We start from the raw sequence: 18069 nt of genomic DNA, 5'->3' as shown, positions 1-18069 counted from the left end.
CACTCCCAAACCCATCAAGCCCACTCTCCTACACATTCCCACATCGTCACACTCATTGTCATACTCATTCCCACACTATTACGCACACTCACCTACTCTCTCCCACGCCATCACGCTCACTCTCTGACACACATCTACACAGGCACGCTAACTTTCCAGACACTCCCACACCATCACGCTCTCTCTCCTACACATTCCACCACCGTCACACGCACTTTCATACACAGGCCTCCGCTGTCGCACTCTCTCTCCTACACACTCCACCACCAACACCGTCATTCTCCCTCACATACCCCACTATCACACTCATGCTCCTCTTCACGCCCCGACCGTCACGCGCAGTCTCTCACATACTCCATGATGGTCACACTAACTCTCCTTCACACGTCCCTACCGTCACAATCACTCTCCTACACGCGCCCCCACGGGCACCCTTTCTCTCTTACTTACACCCACACCGTCAGACTCATTCTCCTATTCCTCCCATACCATCACACTCGCACCTCTACACACTCACACGCCATCAACATTACTACCCTTTATGCACGCCCACCATCACACTCACTCTCCTAGATACTCGCACACTGTCATGCTCACTCGCCCACACACACACACACACACACACACACACACACACACAAACTGTCATGCTCACGGTCCTACACACTGCCACACTTTCACGATTAATCTCCTACTCAATCCCACACTGTCCCACTCAATATCATACACTCTCCCACGCCATCACAATCACTCTCCTCCACTCTCACGCACCTTCATGCTCATTGTCCCTCCCCCCCACACATGCTTCTGCACATTCCCACAGTGTCGCACACACTCCTTCACACTCACACACCGTCACACTCCTTATCGTAAACCCTCACATGGCATCGCAATCACCACCCCCACACTCGCCCCCACCGTCACAGTCACTCTCCTGCACATTCCCACATTGTCACGCTCACTCTCCTACACAATCTCCTACCGTCAAATTCTTTTGACTATACACTTCCACACTACCACTCTTTCTCTCCCACACACTCCCCCTCTGTCTTGCGCACTCCATTCACACTCCCACACCGTCACACTCACACCCTACCCACTCCCACACTGTCACGGTCACTCTCCTACACACTCCCACACCCTCACACAATCTCTCCGACATACACCCCACCTTCAGGGTCTCTCTTCTGCAGACTGCCAAAGTGTCACACTCTCTCCCCTGCACACTCCTCCACCATCACACTCACTCTCCTATACTCTACCGCACTATCACGCAAACTCTATTGCACAATTGCCCACCATTACATTCAAGCACCTGCACACCACCCCACCATCATGATCACTCTCCTACACACACCCATAGCGGCACGCTAACTCTCCTACACACACACACTATCACGCTCACTCTCCTACACACTCCCACAATGTCATGCTCACTCACCGACACAGTCCCAGAAATTCACATTCACTCCGTTACACACTGCCACATTGTCAGGTTCTCTCCCCTACACGCTCCCACACCGTCACGCTCACATCTCCTGCACCATTCCACAACATTACGTGCACTCTCCTGCACATTCCCACTCTGTCACGCTCACTCTCCGACTCACGAACCCACGGTCACACTCAATATGCTGCACACTACCACACTGTCACGCTCACTCTCCTACACACTCTCACAGTCATGTTCACTCTCCTGCACACTCCCATATCAACCCCCTCGTTCTCCTATGCACTCCCACACCGTCATGCTCAATCGCCTACACACTCCCGTACAGTCACGCTCACTCACGTACACACTCCCACACTGTCTTGCTCACTCTTGTACACACTCATTGACGCCGTCACAATCACTCTCCTACATACAAGCCCACCTTCACATTCAATCTACTGCACATTCCCTCACCATTATGCACACTTTCCAACACAGTCCCTCACGGTCATGCTCACTCTCCTACTTTCCCCCACCGTCACCCTCACTGTCCTAATCACTCCCTTACCATCATGCTCACTCTTCTACATACTCAGCCATTGTCAGGTTCACTCTCCTACACACGCCCACACCATCACTCTCGTTCTTCTACGCATTCCAACACCGTCACACCCACTCTCGTAACACTCCCACGCCGTAACAGTCAGTCTCCTACACACTCCCATAAAGTCACACTCACTCTCCTATGCACTGCCACACTCTCACGCCATCTCCCTCACCCACCATCATGCACACTCTGGTGCGCACTCCCTCACCATCATTCACACTCTGCTACACAAACCTACACCATCACGCTCAACCTCCAACAGAATCCCACACTGTCACACTCACTCTACTACACAGTCCTCCACCGTCAGCCTCAGTCTCCGACACTTGCACACTATCATGGTCTCTCTCCTACACACTGTCCCAAATTCATGCTCACTCTCATATACATTCCCCCATGTTTGTTCCCGCTCTCCCACATACTCCCACACCATGACCATCATTCTCCTACACACTCCCCGTCATGATCTTTCTACTGTGCACTCGCACACCATCATGCTCACCCTCCTAAACACTCCCATACCATCATGCTCACTCTCCTACATGCTCCCACGCCATCACCCTCATTGTCCTACACAGACCCCGTCATGATCAATCGCTGCACACTCCCACATCGTCACGTTCACTCTCCTACACACACCCACACCATCGGCCTCGTTCTCCTATGCACTCCCACACCGCCACGCTCACTCTTGTACACACTCCACACCGTCACACTCCCTCTCCAACACACTACCACAAAGTCACACTCAGTTTCCTACAAAACTCCACAATCTCCCAGTTGATCTCCTACACACTCCCAAACAATCACACTCATTCTCCTCACACCGGGAAGCTTTCACGCTCACTCCCTTGCACACGTACACAACATCACGCACACTCTGATGTGCACTCTCTCACCATCATGCAGACTCCCTTACACACTGCCATACCATCATTATCGTTCTCATACACACTGCCGCACCATCACACTCACTCTCCAGCACGGTCCTTAACCATCGCGTTCACTCTCCGACACAATCCCACACCGTCACACTCGTTCTCCTATGCACTGCCACACCGTCACGCTCACTCTTGTTACACTTGCACTCCGTCACTGTCACTCTCCTACAAACTCCCACAAAGTCACACTCACTCTCCTATGCACTGCCTCACTCTCACATTTAATCTCCTACACACTCTCACACCATCACACACACTCTCCTGCACACTCGCACACCATCACCCTAATTCCCCTACACACTAGCCAACCATCATGCTCACTCTGATGCACACTCACTCGCCATCATACACACTCTGCTGCACAATCCCACACCGACTCAGTCTCTCTGTTACACATTCATATACCATCACACTCATTCTCCTACACTCTACCACAAAGTCAAACTCATTCTCCTACACACCTCCACAATCTCACAGTAAATATCTTACACCATCCCACACAATCACACTCACTGTCTGTCACACTCCTTAGCCTTCATGCTCACTCCTCTGCACACGTGCCCACCATCATGCACACTCTGATGCGCACTCCCGCACCAGCATGCACGCTCCCGTATGCACTCCCACACTCTCACGGTCTCTCTTCTACACACTGCCACACCATCACGCTCCCTCTCCTACACACGCCCCCCACCATCACGTTCACTCTCCTACACTCTCCCCCACCATCACCGTCATTCTTCGACATACACCCACACTGTTTCGCTCATGCTCGTACACATTCCCACACTGTCATTCACCCTCACTGTCCTACACACTCGCCCACCGTCACGCTCATTCTCCTACACACTTCTAAACAAGCGCGTTCACTCACCTACACATTCCCACACCGTCATGCTAACTCTCTTATACACTCACTGACACCATCACACTCACTCTCCTGCACACTCACCCATTGTCAAGTTCACAATCCTACACACACCGACACCACCACCCTCGTTCTCCTACGCACTTCCACACCGTCACACTCATTCTCATTACACTCCCACTCTGTCACCGTCACTCTCATACAAACTGCCTCAAAGTCACACTCACTCTCCTATGAACTGCCTCACTCTAATGGTTAATCTCCTACACAGTCCCACACCATCACGTACACTCTCCTACACACGCGCACGCCATCTCCCTCATTTCCCTACACATTCGCCCACCATCACGCTCCCTCTGATGTGCACTCCCTCAAAATTATGCACACTCTGATGCACAATCCCACTCCGACTCGGTGTCCCTCCTACACATTCCCACACTATCACACTCACTCTTTGAAACAATACCATGAAGTCACACTCCCTCTACTACCCATCTCCTCAATCTCACAGTTCATTTCATACACACTCCAACGCAATCACACTCACTCTCCTACACAATGCGAAGCCTTCCCGCTCACTCCCCTGCACCCACACACATTCTGATGCACACTCACTCACCATCATGCACACTCCCCTACACATTCCCACCCCGTCACGGTCTTTCTCATTCACAATGACACACCGCCACGCTCACTCTCCTACACACTCCCCCACCATCATGTTCACTCTGCTGCACAATCCCACACCGACACGGTCACTTTCCAACGCACTTCCACATGGTCTTGCTCACTCTCCTACACACTCACCCACCATCACGCTCGCTCTGATGCACACTCCCTAACCATCATGCACACTCTGCTACACAATCCCACACCGACTCGGTCACTCTCCTACACATTTCCACACCATCACGCTCACTCTCCTACACACTCACCCATGTTCGCTCCTGCTCTTCCACACACTCCCACACCATCACCGCCAGTCTGCTATACACTCCCCTGTCATGATCACTCTCCTGCACACAACCACAAAGTAACACTCAGTATCCTACACACCTCCACAATCTCACAGTTAATCTCCTTCACATTCCCACGCCGTCACGCTCACTCCCCTACTCACACACTCACCATTATGCTCACTCTGATGCACGCTTCCTCACCATCATACACACTGTCCTGCACACTCCCATACCATCACCACCATTGCCCTACACACTTCATCACCATTATGCTCACTGTCCGACATACTCCCACAAATTCACACTGACTCTCCTACATACTGCCACACTCTCAGATTTAATATCCTGCACACTCCCACAACATCACGCTCACTCCCCTACACACTCCCACACCGTCACGCTCGTTCTACTACGCACTCCCACACAATCATGTTCACGCTTATACACACTCCCACACCGTCAGGCTCTCACTCTCCTACACACTCGCCAACACTCTGATGCCCACTCCTCCACCATCACGCACACTCTCCTGCATAGTCACAGATCGTCATGCTCAGTCTCCTACACACTCCACTAACGTCACCGTCATACTCCGACACAATCCCCAGCCGTCACGTTTCTCTCCTAAACACTCGCACATCATCACCATCATTCTCGTTCACACTCGACGGCATGATCACTCTGCTGCGCACTCCCTCACTGGTACACTCACTCTCCTATATAATCCCACAGCATCAGCCAACATCGTGCAAACACTCCCCAACCTTAACGCACACTCTGCTGTGTCGTTCCAAACCGTCACTCGCCGTCTTGCACACACTCCAACACCATCTTGATCACTCTCTTTCCCGCACGCCCATCGCCTCACTCACTATCCACAAACTCCCACACCTTCATTCTCACTCACCACACACACTCCCCCACCTTCACACTCACTCCCCCACACACTTTCTCTCCGTCACACTCACTCCTCGCCCTCTCTCCCACCGTCACCCTCACTACCCCACACCCTCCAGCACTGTCAACACTCATTCCTCAGCACTCGACCCCACCGTCTTCCTTACTCCCCCACACACGCCCCCACTCTCACTCTCAGTCACCCACCCACTTCCCCAATGTCATGTTCTCTCACCCATACACTTCCTCACCATCACGTTCAGTCCTCCGCATATTCCACCACCGTCAAACGCACTCCCCCACCCACTCCCACACCGTCACACTCACTCTCCATGCACTGCCCGACTGTCACCCACACTCACCCACACATTCGCCCACTCTGACTCTCATTCCCGCAAACACTCCCCCACTGTCACGCTCACTCACATACACACTACCCCACCGTCACACTCACTTCCCTGCACTCACTCCAACGTCACCATCACTCCCATGTGCAGTGGAATAGACTGTGTAACTGGGATGAAGTGAGCGAGAGATAGAGTGATAGTGTGAGACTGGACGGGAGATATGGAGGGAGAGAGACAAAGACAGAGGGATGAATTCTTCCGAACTCAGCTTCGGAGTTGGGGACCCAGGATTGAAAGCAAGGCAGAGGGACTTAAACCCAACTCCTGATCTCTGCGCCCGTTCCCTTCCCCATCCCTGAGGACTTGGTCGTGGGTCTGAGTCTGTCTCTCGACAAATCAGCTTCTTCAACACAAAGACAAACAACAATATCGTTCACTCTGCTCATCGGCAGTTTTTAATGTGCATTTTTATTGTTTACAAATTGAAGTGGTGGATACAGTCAGTTGGATGGTGCCTTTTCTCACTCGCCCCCGAGTTGTGAGAAACATTGAAATGTGTCTCTTTAACACTCCCGTGGGAAAAGGATGGACAAACCAGCGCCACCCTCAGTCTATTACCATAGCGACAGGCTGCTTCATCGCTGAAACACTGAACTGAAATGAGAAAATCCTGGATGGATTGATTAATGTGTGAATTTCATTGTTTGATGGATTTGCGTGAAGGGATATTTCAGCAGATTCTTCAGCTGCTGTCTGAACTTAGTCTGGGTCAAGGCATAAATCGCGGTGTTTGTGCAGCAACTTAAGAGCTGCAGCATGAAGCCCAATTCCTGCACAAACCAATCTAGATACACAAACCCAGCAAGCCCAATCAACCACATCCGGTACCATATAGTGAACACCATTAACATTGACCATAACAGGATGAAATTGGCCGAGATCGAAAACAGTAAAATGATGGATTTTTTTCGGTTTCTCATTTCAGTGTCAGACTGAGCGTCCCCATTGCTGTGAGCGCGGAGTCTCCTTCGAACTCTGCTGGTCACTAAAATCTGTCTGACAGTGAGAACATTCAGCAGCAGAATCAAGGTAAATGGGAGAGCCGGGGTTAGAATTTGATGGATAAACTCGATTGTGGCCCAAAAATAGGAGAATCGATTACCGGCTATTACATCACAAAACCAGGGGTAGTTCTGCAGCCAATACCGATCCGAGAGCATAAAATACCAGGTAATGTTCTTCAAACAGCTCAGCACAGTCACTGCTCCCAAAACCACAACTGCCGTTTTCTCATTGCAATATTTACTTTTCAGCTTCTGGCAACAAATGGCCACAAACCGATCAAAGGTGAAAGTGACGGTGAACCAGACAGAACAGTCAGTGGCGACATAAAGCAGGATGGCGTGGATATTACACACGGGGATGTCCCTCAGAAAATTAAACTGTTCCGAATAAACAATGGGAATGTGCCTCAGAATCAGGTCGAGGATAATGACCAGAAGATCCGCTGCTGCCATGGACCCCAGGTAACGTCTGATACATGGGGACAATCCACAATCTTTGTAAAGCAGGACGTAGATGGTCACTACGTTAACTGTGTGGAAGGAAAAAAGACACATTATCCACCAGCTTGGAGGCAAAGGGACCAGTATGATTGTGGACCCAGTGAGATTTTCAAATGTGTCACTGTATTCAGAGATTCATTAAAATAAATGCAGCAATAAATAACAAATGGCAAGGGCTGAATTACTGACAAAATGTGACATAAACATAAGAGACCCTCCCTTCCCAAACACACAGAGGCACATCCACAATGACAGATGGTCTCTGGCACATTCCCAAACCCTCGATCACTCGAGAGCAGACACAGGTCACTTCTTTCCAATTCGTAATACGGAGGGTGAAAACGTTGCTGTCCTGAAGGGCTCTCTCCCAGTTTCCTGAAGACAAACAGAGTTTGGAAATTTCTGACTTTTAGTCTAAATTGTGGTCGATCCTGTGTCGTGAAGAAATGTAAATGCAGGGTAAACGCATTCACCTATATAACTGCATGAGGGGACTCCTTCTTCCTGGAGCGGGATCTCTTCCCTCAGGATTTTATCGTTTGTTCAATTCGCTGACGTCCGGCCGTTCACAAACAATGTCAGGGGCAGAATGTTCCGGGGAATGTCAGTTATCAAATGTTGAGGATAGAATGATCCAGGGAATGAAAAGTGTGGTGCTGGAAACGCGCAGCATCCAAGGAGTAGGAGAATCGATGTTTCGGACACAAGCCCTTCTTCACGATCTAGGGAATGTCAGTTTTAGAATGTTAGGGACAGAGTGTTCCGGGAATATCAGTTATAAAATGGAGGGGACAGAATGTTCTGGGAAATGTCAATTATAGAATGGAGGGGACAGAATGTTCCGGGGAACTCCTTGACGTGTCCATCACTTTTCCCTCTTCATCAATTCAACACAAATCAACGACTGCAGTGACACGGTGACCAGATCTGGGGCCTCAACTATTTGTAAACTATATTAACTGTGTCTAAAATGGAACAAACGTGTTCTAACTAAATTTAAAGCGACACTAAGATAGGCAGGAACTGAAGTTATCAATAGGACGTAGCAAATCTGTAATTGGATAAGCAATGGACAACAACTTGGTAGATCGAACATAATGTGGGTAACTGTGAACCTGTGTTATTTTTTCAGGAGGAATAAAAGCCTGTGTATTACAGAAAGGAGCGGGATTTCAAGACTTAATGAAACACTGAGTACTGACCCGTTCAGACACGCAAGTGTTGCTCCACTTCCCTGATCGTCTGCTCGCGGATGTTCCCAGGGGCCACTTTGCTCTCAGGACACACGAGAAATTTTGTTGTGGTTGGTTGGCGTTGGGGACTGGTTCGGGGGAGGGTGTTTTGAGTCGTGTACCAACGTATATCGACGTGGAGACTCGAGGACGATGGAAATGCTGACTGCTTCTGAACGAAGAGGCTGTGACTGCTGCCAGGACAGTGGGTATTCACCAACATGATGCAGGACAGTGGGTATTCACCAACATGATGTACTGTGCATGGGCACACTGCAACATTAACGGAGTGAGAGACAGACGGCCCAAACACAAGAATGGGAATTCAAGGCACTGCCAGATCAGCTGAATGGTTAGATATAACACACTCTCAATCCACCTTTCAGAACCAGCCCAGACACCATAAACCCAGAGGAGATATCTGGTCATCATGGAACACTGTGTATATGAGGCTAGTGTACTGCTCAGTACAACCCCGCAATCTCTCCCGAGTGGAACACTGTGCAGGTTCATCAATTACACCGGTCAATATAATACAGCATTCTGTCCAGGGTGAAACACAGCACAGATCAGATCAGACCATTGATCTATAAATCCGGTGTAGATATCTGTCCAGCAAGGGAAGTTGTGCCGACCACAGCAGTGCATTGACTATAAACCCCGACGAGATATTTCTCCAGCACTAGGAGCCATGCAGGCCAATCTACACACCCAGACGAGACATCTGTCAAACACCAGGCCTGTGCAGAACACAGCACTGAATTAATGTATAAACGCGGACTAGATATCTGTCCAGCACTGGGAGCTGTGTGGACCACAGCAGTGCATTGATCTATAAACCCGGAATAGATAACTGCCCAGCACAGGGAGCTTTGCAGGCCACAGCATTGTATTGATCTATAAACAAGGCCCACGTATCTGTCCAGCACCGGGTGCTGAGCGGACCACAGACGTGCATTGATTTATAAACCTGGACTAGATATTTGACCAGCACGGGTAGTTATGCAGATCACAGCAGTGCACTGATCAATAAACCCGGACTAGATATCTGCCCAGCACCGAGAACTGTGCGGACCACAGCAGTTCATTGATCTATAAACCTGGGCGGGATATCTGTCCAGCAGAGGGAGCAGCGCAGACCGCAACAGTGTATTGATCGAGAACTCCGGACAGATATCTGTCCAGCACCGGAAGCTGTGCAGATCACAACAGTGCATTGATCTATAAATCCGGATCAGATAACTGTCCAGCACGGGAAGCTGTGCAGACCACAGCAGTTCATTGATCTATAAAACCTGACTTGATGTTTGTCCATCACGGGAAGCAGCGCAGACCACAGAACTGCATGATCTGGTTTAGATATCTGTCCAGCACCGGAAGCTGTGCAGATTATAGAAATGCATTCTTATACAAACCCGCACAAGATACCTGTCCAGCACGGGGCGCTGGGCACATCACAACAGTGTGTTGATTTATGTACCTGGACAAGATATCTGTCCAGCACGGGGAGTTGTGCAGACCACAGCCGTGCATTGATCTATAAACCCAGCCTAGATACTGTCCAGCACCGAGAGGTGTGTGGAACACAGCAGTGCATAAATATATAAACCCGGACTAGATATGTGTCCAGCACAGACCACAGTTATTCATTGCGCTTTAATCCCGCATTAGATACCTGTCCAGCACGGGGAGCTGTGCAGACCACAGCAGTGTAATGATCTATAACGCCGAATACATATCTGTCTAGCAGGGATCTGTGCATATCACAACAGTGATTTGATCTATAAATCCAGATCAGATCAGATATCTGCCCAGCAGTGCTTTGATCTATAAACCCGGATTAGATATAAGTCCAGCATGGGCAGCAGCGCTGGCCACAGCAGTGAATTGATCTATAAACAAGGGCTAGATATCTGCCCAACACGGGGAGCTGTGCAGGCCACAGCAGGGCATGGATCTATACACCCGGGCTAAATATCTAGGAGAAAGTGAGGACTGCAGATGCTGGAGATCAGAGCTGAAAAATGTGTTGCTGGACAAGTGCAGCAGGTCAAACAGCATCCAAGGAGCAGGAGAATAGACTTATCGGGCATAAGCCTTCCTGAAGAAGGGCTTATGCCCGAAACGTCGTTTCTCCCGCTCCTTGGATCCTGCCTGACCTGCTGCGCTTTTCCAGCAACACATTTTTCGGGCTGGATATCTGTCCAGCACCGGGAGCTGAGCAGACCACAGAAATACATTCAGATATAAACTCAGACGAGATTACGATCCAGCTCGTGTCGCTGTGCAGATCATAACAGTGCATTGATTGATATACCGGGACGAGATATCCATCCACCACCCGGAGCTGTGCAGATCACAGCAGTGCATTGTTGTATAAACCCGGACTGCATATCTGTCCAACACAGGTAGTTGTGCAGCCCACAGCAGTGAATTGACGTACCAACACGGACTAGATATCTGTCCAGCACCGAAATCGGAGCCAACCACAGCAGTCATTGATTTGTAAAGCCGGAATAGATATGTGTCCAGCACGGGAATTATGCAGACCAGAGCAGTGCACTGATCTATTAACCTGAACTACGTATCTGGCCAGCACAAGGAACAATGCAGATCACAGCAGTGCATTGATCTATCATTCCCACGAGATATCTGTCCAGCACGGGGAGCTCGGCAGACCATAGAATTGAATTGATATATAAACCCGGTCTAGATATCTGTTCCGCACCAAGAGCTATGCTGACCACAGCAGTGCATTGATCTATAACCACGCAGTGGATAGTTGTCCAGGACTGAGAGCTGTGCCGACCACAAAATTGCCTTGATGTATAATCCTGGACTAGATACCTAACCAGCACGGGAAGCTGTGCAGACCACAGCAGTGCATTGATCTTTAAAATGGACTAGATATCTGTCCAGCCGGGGAGCTGTGCAGATCACAACAGTGCATTGATCCATAAAACCGGACCATATATGTATCCAACAAGGGGAGCAATGTCAAGCAAACCAGTGCATTGTTCTATAAACCCGGACGAGATAACTGTCCACCACAGGGAGCTGTGCAGACTGCAGCAGTGCATTGATTCATAAACCCAGACTTGACATTTGCCCAACACCTAGAGCTCTGCAGATCACAGAGGTGCATTAATCTATAAATCTGGTCCAGATATCTATCCAGCACTTCGAGCTATGCAGACCACAGCATTTCATTGATCTATAACACGGACTAGATATCTGTCCACAACAGGGAGCTGTGCAGACGACAGCAGTGCGTTGATCTGTCCAGAACCGGGAGCTGTGCAGACCTCAGAAAAGCATTCTTATATAAACCCGGACTTGATACCTGTTCAGCATGGGGAGATGTGCAGACCAAAGCAGTGCAATGATTTATAAACCAGGACTAGATATCTGTCCAGCACGGAGAGCTGTGCAGATGGCAGCAGTGAATTGATCTGTAAAGCCGGACAAGATGTCTGTCCAGTACGGGGAGCGGTGCAGACGACAGCTGTGCATTGATGTAAAAACCCGGAATAGATATCTGTCCAGCACCCGGAGCCGTGCGGAATACAGAATTGCATTGATAGAAACTCGGAAAAAATGTCTGTCCAGCACCAGTAGCTGTGCAGACGACGGCGCTGAATTGATGTATAAACCCGGAAAAATGTCTGTCTCCTACCCGGAGCTGCGTAGACCACAGCAGTGCATGGATTGATAAAGCTGGACTGGACATTTGGTAGCACGGGAAGCTGTGCATTGATCCATTAACCCGGACTACATATAAGCAAAGCACAGGGAGCTGTGCAGGCCACAGTAGTGCATTGATCTATAAACCTGGACTAGATATCTGTCCAACACAAGGTGCCATGCAGATCCCAGGAGTGCATTAATTTATATACCAGTATTAGATAACTGTCCAGCACCAGGGGCTCCACAGAGAACAGCGTTTAATTTATCTATAAACCAGAACGAGATAACTATCCAACACGGGGAGCTGTATGGACTGCAGCAGTGCATTAATCTATACACCCGGACGGGATATCTGTCCAGCACGTGGAGCTGTCCAGATCACAACAGTGCATTGTTTTCTTTTCTCCCAGGACTGGATATCTGTGCAGCACCAGGAGCCATGCAGACCACAGCAGTGCATTGATGCATAAACTAGTATTCGACATCTGTCCAGCACCAGCGGCTATATAAACTACAGCGATACACTAAACTATAAACTTTGACGAGATATCTGTCCAGCTCGGGGAGCTGCACAGACCAAAGCAGTGCATTGATTTATAAATAGGGACGAGTTATCTGTCGAGCACCGTAGGCTGTGGAGACCACAGCAGTGCATTGATCTATAACCCAGGATATACATCTGTCCAGCACGGGAAGCTGTGCAAATCAGAACAGAGCATTGATCTGTAAATCTGGATCAATTATGTGTCCAGCACCCTGAACTATGCCGGCCAAAGCAGTGAATTGATCTATAAACCCGGACTAGATATCTGTCCAGCACCGGGACCTGTGCAGACCGTAGAAGTGCATTAATATATTAACCGGGACTGGATGTCTGTCCAGCACCGGGAGCTGTGCAGACCACAGCAGTACATTGATCTATAAACACGGACTAGATTTATATCCAGCACCGGAAGCTATGCTGATCACAGCATTGTATGGATCTATTCACCAGGGCGAGATATCTATGAAGCATTGGGAGCTGTGCAGACAGCAGCAGTACATTGATTTATAAACCTGGACTAGATATCTGTCGTCCACAGGGAGCTAGGCAAACCGCAGCATGGCATTGATCTATAAACCCGGACTAAATGTCTGTCCACCGCAGGGAGCTGTGCAGACCACAGCAGTGCCTGGATCAATAACCCCGGATATCTGTCCGGCACGGGAAGCTCGGCAGACCACACCATTGAATTGATATATAAACCCGGATTAGACATCTATCCAGCACCTGGAGCTGCGCAGAACACAGAAATGCATTCTTATACAAACATGGGTGAGATATCTATCCAGCACAGGGCGCTGTGCAGATCTCAACAGTGCATTAATATATAAACCAGGACTAGATATCTGTCCGGGAGCTGGGAAGACCACAGCAGTGTATTGATCTGTAAACCCGGACTCGATATCGGTCCAGCACGGGGAGCTATGCAGACCACAGCAGTGCATTTATATATTAACCTGGACTAGATATCTGTCCAGCACAAGGAGCAATGCAGATCACAGCAGTGTATTGATGTATATAACAGTACTAGATATCTGTCCACCACAGGGAGCTATGCAGATCGCACCATTGAATTGATATATAAACCCAGCCTAGATATCTGTACCGCACCGGGAGCTGTGCCGACCCAAGCAGTACATTGATCTATAAACCCGCAGTAATATGCTGTCCAGGACAGGGAGCTGAGCAGACCACAGAGGGCATTGATCTATAACACCGGCCTCGATATCTGACCAGCACGGGGAGCTGAGCAGACCACAGCAGTGCATTGATCTATAACACTGGCCTAGATATCTGACCAGCACGGGGAGCTGTGCAGATCACAACAGTGCTTTAATTCATAAAGCCGAACAAGATATCTGTCCAGCACGGGAGCTGTTCAGAACACAGCAGTGCATCTACCTGGGCTAGATATCTCTATAGCCCTGGAAACTGTGCAGACCAGAGCAGTGCATTGATCTATAAACCCGCACTAGGTAGCTGTCCCGAACTTGGAGCTGAGCAGACCACAGCACTCCTTTGATCGATAAACCAGGACTAGATATCTGTCTAGCACTGAGACCCTTGCCGACCACAGCAGTGCATTGATCCATAACCCCGTACAAGATATGTGTCCAGCACCGGACTCTGAGCAGATCACAGCGGTCCATTTATTCATAAACCCGGTCTAGATATCCATCCACCACAGGGCGCTGTGCAAACCACAGCAATACATTGATCTATATCCCCGGGTAAGATATCTTACCAGCATCGGGATCTATGCAGATCACAGCAGAGTATGGATCTGAAAACCCGGGCTAGATGTCTGTCCACCACATGGAGCTATGCAGACCACGGCAGTGCATTGATCTATCATCCCGGACTGGCTATCTGTCCAGAAAGGGAGCAATGCCGCCTGCAGTATTGAATTGATCGATAAACTCGGACTAGAGATCTCTCCTGCACCGGGAGCTGAGCAAACCACAGCGGTGCATTGATCTATACACCCGCAAAAGATATCTGGCCAGCATGGTGATCTTTGCAGAACACAGCAATGCATTGATCTTTAAATCCGCACTGGATATCTGGCCAATACTGGGAGCTGTGCACACTACAGCAGTGTATTGATCTATAAACCCTGGTAAGATATGTGTCCAGCACGGGGAGCTGCGCAGATCAGAGCAATGTATTGATTTATATACACGGACGACATATCTGTCCAGCACCGGGAACAATGCAGACTACTGCAGTGCATTGATTTATAAACGCGGATGAGATATCTGGCCAGCACGGGGAGCTGCGTAGACCAAAACATTGCTTTGATCTATAAATAGGGACGAGATATCTTTCGAGCACCGAGGACTGTGCAGACCACAGCAGTGCACTGACCTATAAAGGCGGATCAGATATCTGTCTAGCACGGAAATCTTTGCAGATCACAACAGTGCATTGATTTGTAAACCCGGATTAGATATCTATCCAGTACTGGAAGCTGTGCAGACCACAGCAATGCATTGATCTGTAAACCCGGACTAGATAACTGACCAGCACCGGGAGCTATGCAGATCACAGCAGTGTATGGACCTGTAAACCCGTACTAGATATCTGTCCACCACAGGGAGCTATGCAGACAAAGACAGTGCATAGATCTATCAATCCGGACTAGCTATCTGTCCAACACCAGGAGCTATGCAGACTGCAGCATTGAATTAATCCACAAGCACGAACTAGTTATCGGTCCCGCAACGGGAGCTGTGCCGACCACAGCAGTGCATTGATCTATAAACCCGCACGAGATAGCTGTCCCGCACCGGGAACTGAACATACCACAGTGGTGCATTGATCGACAAACCGGACCAGATATCTGACCACCACAGGAGGCTGTGCAGACCACAAAAATACATTAATCAATCATCCCGGACTAGAAATCTGTCCAGCACGGGGTGCTAGGCACAACACAGCATTGAATTGATCTATAAACCCGGACTAGATATCTGTCCAGCATCGAAGCTCTGCCAACCACAACAGTGCATTGATCCATAAACCCGCACGAGATAGCTGTCCCGCACCGGGAACTGAACATACCACAGTGGTGCATTGATCGATAAACCGGACCAGATATCTGACCACCACAGGAGGCTGTGCAGACCACAAAAATACATTAATCAATCATCCCGGACTAGAAATCTGTCCAGCACGGGGTGCTAGGCACAACACAGCATTGAATTGATCTATAAACCCGGACTAGATATCTGTCCAGCATCGAAGCTCTGCCAACCACAACAGTGCATTGATCCATAAACCCGCACTAGATATCTGGCCAGCATGGGGAGCTGTGCAGACCATAGAAGTGCATTGATTTTTAAAACTCAGTCAGATAGTCTTACCAGCACAGACAGCTATGCAGTGGTCATCTGTTAATTAATCTGTAAACATGTCGAGCTGTGTACATCACTCCAGTGCATTGCTCTTTAATACTGTGCTAGATCGCTTCCGAGTGTTGGGAAACTTCTAACTCATGCTGGAAGTGACAGGATGTGCAACTCATATCCATTTGCAGCTCCATATCTCCATTGTGCCATGATAAGGGGTTGCTGTGAAAATCACTGCCAGCGACATCTGGCTGAAGTTTCAGTTTAAATATCACCACATGGGAAGGGTTTGGTGTATAGCTCGAGAGGCGAATATCGAAAGACATAGAACATAGAACATAGAACATAGAACAATACAGCACAGAACAGGCCCTTCGGCCCACGATGTTGTGCCGAACTTCTATCCTAGATTAAGCACCCATCCATGTACCTATCCAAATGCCGCTTAAAGGTCGCCAATGAATCTGACTCTACCACTCCCACGGGCAGCGCATTCCATGCCCCCACCACTCTCTGGGTGAAGAACCCACCCCTGACATCTCCCCTATACCTTCCACCCTTCACCTTAAATTTATGTCCCCTTGTAACACTCTGTTGTACCCGGGGAAAAAGTTTCTGACTGTCTACTCTATCTATTCCTCTGATCATCTTATAAACCTCTATCAAGTCACCCCTCATCCTTCGCCGTTCCAACGAGAAAAGGCCGAGAACTCTCAACCTATCCTCGTATGACCTACTCTCCATTCCAGGCAACATCCTGGTAAATCTTCTCTGCACCCTCTCCAAAGCTTCCACATCTTTCCTAAAGTGAGGCGACCAGAACTGCACACAGTACTCCAAATGTGGCCTAACCAAAGTCCTGTACAGCTGCAACATCACCTCACGACTCTTGAATTCAATCCCTCTGCTAATGAACGATAATACTCCATAGGCCTTCTTACAAACTCTATCCACCTGAGTGGCAACCTTCAAAGATCTATGTACATAGACCCCAAGATCCCTCTGTTCCTCCACCTGACCAAGAACCCTACCATTAACCCTGTATTCCGCATTCTTATTTGTTCTTCCAAAATGGACAACTTCACACTTGGCAGGGTTGAACTCCATCTGCCACTCCTCAGCCCAGCTCTGCATCATATCTAAGTCCCTCTGCAGCCGACAACAGCCCTCCTCACTGTCCACAACTCCACCTATCTTTGTATCATCTGCAAATTTACTGACCCACCCTTCGACTCCCTCATCTAAGTCATTAATAAAAATTACAAACAGCAGAGGGCCCAGAACTGATCCCTGCGGAACTCCACTTGTAACTGGACTCCATGCTGAATATTTACCATCTACCACCACTCTCTGACTTCGACCGGTTAGCCAGTTTTCTATCCAATTGGCCAAATTTCCCTCTATCCCATGCCTCCTGACTTTCCGCATAAGCCTACCATGGGGAACCTTATCAAATGCCTTACTAAAATCCATGTACACTACATCCACTGCTCTACCCTCATCCACATGCTTGGTCACCTCCTCGAAGAATTCAATAAGACTTGTAAGGCAAGACCTACCCTTCACAAATCCGTGCTGGCTGTCCCTAATCAAGCAGTGCCGTTCCAGATACTCGTAAATCCTATCCCTCAGTACCCTTT

Source organism: Chiloscyllium punctatum, chromosome 51 (genome assembly GCF_047496795.1).
Source record: "Chiloscyllium punctatum isolate Juve2018m chromosome 51, sChiPun1.3, whole genome shotgun sequence".
Taxonomy (NCBI): Eukaryota; Metazoa; Chordata; class Chondrichthyes; order Orectolobiformes; family Hemiscylliidae; genus Chiloscyllium; species Chiloscyllium punctatum.
The sequence above is the reverse complement of the archived record's forward strand: the minus strand, read 5'-3'. Positions refer to the sequence as shown.